This window comes from Rana temporaria, chromosome 2 (genome assembly GCF_905171775.1).
Source record: "Rana temporaria chromosome 2, aRanTem1.1, whole genome shotgun sequence".
Taxonomy (NCBI): Eukaryota; Metazoa; Chordata; class Amphibia; order Anura; family Ranidae; genus Rana; species Rana temporaria.
In genome coordinates, this window is record NC_053490.1 from 497,120,771 (window position 1) to 497,128,271 (window position 7,501).

Genomic DNA, 7,501 nt, shown 5'->3' on the forward strand with positions numbered 1-7,501 from the left:
CTCCTGTCAGATGGGGTGACGCTTACTTGCACCTGCTGGGACTCGGTGCGCACAGGTGGAGCTGCCTGCTGCTGCTGCTGCTGCTGCTGCTCCTCCTCCTGACACCTCCTGCTGCCATCACCAGTGGAGACCCTGACGATGGTCTCCCTGGTGGTGACCTGGCGCACCGTTTCACCAGGGTGCCTACCTTCCCCGTCGTCACTGACGTAGTGAGCCGACGCGTCAGATGGCAACCATGATGGGTCACCCTCTTCGCCCCCAGAGATGTCAGACCAAGGGCTGAGATGTGTTGGTCTGAGGGAACCATGTGACATGGAGCCTCTAGCCTGGCTCCGCTGTCCCCTCACCCACGCCTGGGTCTGACTAGGTGCTGCTGTTTCCTGCACCAAAACAGCAGCACCAGTTTGAAGGGATGTCTCTGGGATACTGCCAGCAGGTATCCCATCCTCCTCATCCATCCCTTCAAAAAGGTCCTGACCATCAGGACAGAGCTGGAGGTCTGCCTGATGCATGGCCTCCCCCAAGAGATCCCTCTCACTGTCGCTGTCGAACAGTAAGATGCTGGACTCTTGGGGGCTGGGGGGGGTAGTACAGGCACCGGTGTAATGGTGGTACTACTGTGAGTCGGGACCGACGACTCAGTGGCACTGCTGTGCCCCATGTAGTCCACCACTACTTGAGCCTGAGATGGCAATATCGGGCGGCTGCCCGATGGGAAGAACTCCCGGATCAGGCGTACTCCCCTTGCACCCGATCCTCTACCACTAGTAGGGGCACGAGAGGTACCCCGTGCTGGCAGCGATCCAGCACTGGGAGTAACTCCCCTACCCCTGCTGCCACGGCCACGGATGCCGCTCATTATTGCTGATATGTGTGTGGGGGGGGGTAAACTTTATTGGGGGGGGTAAATGTGAACAAAATGTGTTTTTGTGTATTTTTTACAAGACAGGCACGCAGACAAAGACGTACACAGACAGCTACTAAACTATAAGAAAAGTAGTACACCAGACAAGGACTACAAAATTAAAGAAAAAAAAAAAAGCACTAAACAAACACTAACTTTTTTTTTTTTTTAAACACAAAACACAGACACTAAACACACACTAAGCTAAGCTAGATGAAATAAATGTACACTAACAGTGTGTACACTTACTACACAAAATTTAACTAAACTGAACACAAAACTTAGCTTTTATAAAAGCTCTTTAGGGAAAACTAAACAAAATGTGAACTGAGATGCCTATCAAATATCACTGAACAGCGAACCTGCAAGATCTAACAGTAACACAAGATGAACAAAACTTAGCTTTTAGAAAAGCTCTTTTAGAAAGCTCAGCAAAATGTGTTCTGAAATCTCTAGCAAATATCACTGAACAGGGAGGATTGCAGGATCAAACAGTAACACAAATGAAAAAAACAGCACAAAACAGCACAAAACGTAGCTTTGAAAAAAGCTCTTGGGTCTATTGCTTTGAAAAAAGCAGTTGATATACTGGAAAAGATCCACTGGAATCACTAAATAGCAATGCTGGTGATGATCTAAATCAATCAAGAACAAAGACACAGGAAACCAGGAACACAGAAACAGCCTCCACACTCTATAGCCAGCTTCTGAATCTGCAATGAAATGGTGCTGGGAGTGAGCTTATATAATGTCCATGCAGGCAGGTTCCTATTGGTTGCTAACCTGTGACGAGTGTGGAAGGAGAACTCTGATTGGCTCTGATGCAAAAGGGCGGAGCAAATAATCGCGCAATATTCCTATTGCCGAATATTCGCATTGCGAATATTCGGCAATATAAAATGATCGCTTCAGCTACTCGGCCCAATGGCTCTAATCATACCAGCAATGCTTTCAGACGTCTATGGAGATCACTAGGATGTGATCTGTTTTAAAAATGAAACTGTAAAAATCGCTCTGATGCGGAAGATCGGGGCGAGGAAAATAATCGCGCGATATTGCGTTTGCCGAATAATCGCATTGCGATCTTTCTGGAAAATTCAATGAACGCTTCAGCTACTCGGCCCAGGGTCTCTAATGATACCAGCAATGCTTTTAGACGTCGATGGAGATATCTAGGATGTGATCTGATTAAAAAAAAAAATTGTAAAAAATCGAATATTCGGAATTGCGAATATTCACCGCGAATTTCGAAATATAGCGCGATTTCTCGAATATGCTATATTCGAGTCGAATATTCGCAATGCGAATATTCGTGAGCAACACTATCCAGGAGGTGGGAGGGTCAGGGAGGGAGGGTATGCTGCTGATTGGCTGGAATGTGTCTGCTGACTGTGAGGTACAGAGTCAAAGTTTGCTCAATGATGATGAATAGGGGGCGGATCGAACATTCCATATTTTCGCCCCCGGCGGCGAACGCGAACAAGCGATGTTCACCGGGAACTATTCGCCGGCGAACCGTTCTGTACATCTCTATTAGGGGCCACATCACTCTGAATGGATCGTGCTCCCCTGAAAATTGTACCAGCCTTATCAGGTAGAGATGGTCCAAGCACCCTGTCGCTACAAAGCACTTTCCAGTGCCTATTCAGGATCTTTTTTTATATCATTGTGTTGTGTGGAATATTCCGTAAAGAACGACCACTTGAACTTGTTCTCTCTACTAGTTGGAAGTTTATCAACCAGAAGGGTTGATCTCTCAATGGTAGACACTTTGTTGATGGCTTCAACCAGTGCCTGGGGCTTGTACCCCTTATCAAGGAATCTCTCTCTTAGAGCGTGACATTGAAGCTGAAAGTCCTCCTCCCTGGTACAATTTCTCCTCAAACGGAGGAATTGGCCATGGGGAATGGACTCCAGCCACTGACGGTGGTGACAACTATCGACCGGAATGGTTACCATTCCGGTCGGTAGGTTTGAAATAGGTTTTGAATTCAAAATGACCGTCAGTGGCTGAGATCTCCAGGTCTAAGAAATGAATAGACGTGGAACTGGCCTCATGAGATAGGATGATGCCCCAATCCTTATGGTTAAGGCAGGCCATAAAGGAGTCCAAAGGTTCCCTATTGCCTTTCCCACAGGGCCAACTCAGGTCTCTTGAGAGCATAGATGACATCCTCCTCCCACTGGGCCATAGACAAATTTGCGAGGCTGGGGGCATACTTAGCCCCCATAGCCACGCCTTTGATTTGTGAATTTTTTTTACGCCGAAACCAAAAATAATTGTGCCTGGTGGCAACATTTAGCAGTTCCATAATAAAACATTTCTGAATCGCAGAGAGCGATTGATTTCTTGCAAGAAACAGCTCCACTGCCGCCAATCCTAATTGGTGTGAGATGCATGTATATAATGCCGATACATCGGCTGTTACCAGTAAAATCTCATCCTCGTAGTGGACTGTCTCCAACAATTTGATAGTATCCCTGGTGTCCTTCAAATAAGAAGGGATCAACCTAACGAGTGGCTGAAGATAAAAATCTATGTATTTGCCGATACGTGAAGTAACCGAGTCAATCCCGCTGACGATAGGACGTCCAGGGGGATTGACTGGGTCTTTGTGGACCTTCGGCAAATAATAGATAACGGTAATGCGGGGTGCTAGAGGAATGAAATAATCAGCCTCTTTTTTATTCAGGATGTTAAGGGCAGACTTAAAGCTGTTAAAGCTTTTTTATATTTAAAAGTAGGGTCTCCTGATAAAATAATGTACGTAGTCTCATCCCCAAGGAGTTTGTTTATCTCACGTAGATAAGAGTCTTTGTCTAGTACCACTATCCTGCCCCCTTTGTCAGCGGGGCGGATAATGAGATTTTTTTTATCACAAATGGTCTTCAACCCTGCTTGGATGGCAGGATCTTGATGTGTTTTTTGTTAGGCAGTTTGTCCAAATCTTCCAGGACCAGACTGCGGAACACATGCCGCAGGAATATGTCGGCTGTTTGAAGAGGAAAACCGTTGTTATGGTAGCAGTTAGCTACTATAACCCCGGTATCCTCTTCTTCACCAGGAAGCGGGAGAGTGCCCCCTCCCGCCACTCTCCAGTGCCCTCCGCCTCTTACCAGAGCCATCGGCAGTGGCGGAGGTGATCGGATCCTCTCCATGCCTGTGTATGGAGACGAGTGAGGGGAAGATGGCCCCCACCCGTCTCCATATAATTGCAGGGCGGAAGCGACGTCAAAATGTCACTTCCGCCAATTGCTCTTAAATGGACATTTCATATTTTTTTTTTTTTTTTTTTAGAATGACATATTTTTTTTTTATTTGTTTTATTGTATTTTAGTTTAAATATGAGATCTGAGGTCTTTTTGACCCGAGATCTCATATTTAAGAGGACCTTTCATGCTTTTTTCTATTACATTTACATTCCTTGTAATAGGAATAAAAGTGACCCAATTAGATTTTTTTTTAAAACAGTATAAAAATAAAGAAAACAATAAAAAAAATGTTTAAAGCTCCCCGTCCCGATGAGCTTGCGTGCAAGTGAGGTATCGCCGCGATCGTTAGAGCGAGAGCAATAATTCTAGCACTAGACCTCCTCTGTAACTCAAAACATGCAACCTCTGGAATTTTTTAAACGTCGCCTATGGTGATTTTTAAGGGTAAAAGTTTGTCGCCATTCCACGAGCGGGAGCAACTTTGAAGAGTGACATGTTGTGCAGCAGTTTACTCTGCGTAACATTATCTTTCACAGTATAAAAAAAATAATTGGGCTAACTTTACTGTTGTCTTATTTTTTAATTTAAAAAAAGTGCGCTTTTAAAACCGCAGCGCAAATACGGTGTGACAAAAACTATTGCAACAACCGGCATTTTATTCTCTATGTTGTTAGAAGAAAATATATATAACGTTTGGGGGTTCTAAGTAATTCTCTAGCAAAAAAAAATTGTTTAACTTGTGTAGCGCTACCCCCTCAGGAGCCGCTGGTTAGATTTGGGATCTACTCTCTTAATTTATTCACCCCCTTTAACTGTCTCGAACCCTCCCTTGGCACACCAGATGAATGCAATAGTATTGTGACCCCTACTTGGCTGGGGCCACAATAGCATACATTAAACATATAATAGTAATACAATAACTTGGTTACCTTGTTCCAGTTGGCGGCTCTCAACACACCTCACATAATGAATATATTCAAACCAAAATAATAACTTTACTTTGCGTATGGTAAAGAGGATGAAGGGGTTTGAACAACAGGTTGAGTATACACAGATATTAACAATAAAATGACTCTGCAAGGGCCCTTACAAGAGTCAGCAATAAACAAAGACAATCTGAACTAAGAAGGGTGATATTATTAAGTATCAGTCATTATAAGAAGTCTATGCTCGCGAGCTCCCCCTAACAGGCAGTCCTGCAGAACAGCTAATGACAAGAACCTTTTGCCAGGCCTGGCTCAAACAGCTCCCGAATATCTCTTAAAAAATAAAGTCTAGGTTGCAACCGTTGGTGCACTTTTAAATTGTAATCCAAAAGGGTAGAAGAGGGAATAAACTCAGTCACACAGGGTATAATGAACACCAATGCTGATGAACTGATCTCCAGTCAGCGTCAGTCAACTCTGCTGGTATAACTCTCAACTTTCTAGGCCTCTCTGATTCAGTCAGAGATCAAACACGTGGCTCCGGTTTATGGATTAACGTAAAGTTATAAGCTGAAGTGGGATTGAAGCTTGGGCATGTGCCCTCTCACCCGAGCAGGCCCGATCCGCCTGAGTCCTTCACAAAGACGCGCCAATCAGTCACTGCTCCGCAACACCTGGTCTCCGGTATCAGACTCTCCACTGCTACGATCGTCAGCTGGCGAGCTTCTCCGGTCTCCTGGACACAAGCTGGACACCCTTGGTACTGCTTTCGTCAGGATGGCTGGTCTTCCGTTGGATCCAGGCCCAGGCTTCAGGTCTAACAACTCGGCTGTGGTGCTCTCCCCAGCTCCGCAGAGGAGAAGATGCAGGTCCCGAGAGAGCGAAGTCAGCTCCGCCTTCCCTTTAAGTAACCTCCCCCATAAGTCTGTGCGGAGGTGTCATGTGCTCCAAGAAGGCAGGGCATTGTGGGAAATGTAGAATGTTCCTACTAAATGTCAATGGAGTCCATATCTCCCGGTACTTCTGATCCCAAAATGCATTGCTTTTAGAAAGATATCAACATGTATGTACAAATGTAAGTGGAGCTCCGATGGGGATTCAGGCTATCAGTAGTCCATGATAGCGTGACCCCGCTACACTTGTAAACACCAAATCTCAGAAAAAGGCTCGGTCCTTAAGTAGTTAATAACCTGGTATACCAGAGATGAATAGGATATTGCATAGCCTTGCTATCTTTGCAAAAATATCCAACATTTTTTCTTAACCTCCAGAACTCTGCTTCTCTATACAGTGGGGCTGATTTACAAAAAATATTTTTTACATTTAGTCAGTAATGGTCCTATTGTGTAGTAAATAAGTTAAAGGTAATCTAAAACCATAACTTTTTTTTTCGTTTTGGATAGTTGCTAAAGGTTCAGACCTGTCAATTCATTGTTTTGGCTGCCTGTGTTCCTGTTGGAGAGATTCATCCTCTCTGTTTTGTCCTGGTGATTAAGGATGTTCTGAATGTGCCTGGGTTCGATTTATGGGATGTTTGCAGAACCGATCAAAACGTTTAGGAATTGCAAAGTCAACGGGTGCCAAATCTTGAAATTCTATTTTATGCATAAAAAAAAAAGAGATTGTCAAACTAAAGCCTAGTACAGTAAAACCTTGGTTTGAGAGTAACTTGGTTTGAGAGCATTTTGCAAGACAAGCAAAATGTTTAAATACATTTTGCCTTGATATACAAGTGATGTCTTGATATACAAGCAACGTCTTGATATAAGAGTAGCGTCATGTCACAACTGAGTACAAAAAAGAAGAGAGGAGCCTCTAAGTGTAGCAATATGGTTACATTTAATGAAGGTATAACATTTAGCAACTTATTGCTACACTTAGAGGTGCCTCTCTTCTCTTTTATACCCTGTAAAATAAAATGCTTTGATATACAAGTGCTTTGGATTACAAGCATGTTTCTGGAACGAATTATGGTCGCAAACCAAGGTTTTACTGTACACACTTCAATTGTCAAACTAAACCCTATTACACACTTTGGCCCAGATTCTCGTAGAATAGCGTAACTTTGGGCGAGCGTAACGTATCTCATTTACTTTACGCCGCCGCAAGTTTTTCAGGCAAGTGCTTTATTCACAAAGAACTTGCCTGTAAAGTTGCGGCGGCGTAGCGTAAATCACCCGGCGCAAGCCCGCCGAATTTAAATTAGGCGGGTAGGGGGCGTATAGCATTTAAATTAAGCGCGTTCCCGCGCCGAACGTACTGCGCATGCGCGTCCGTAAAATATCCCAGGGTGCATTGCTCCAAGTGACGTCGCAAGGACGTCATTGGTTTCGACGTGAATGTAAATGGCGCCCAGACCCATTCACGGACGACTTACTAATTTCGACGCGGGAACGACGGCCATACTTAACATTGGTTGCCCCTCATATAGCAGGGGCAACTTTACGCCGGAAAAACC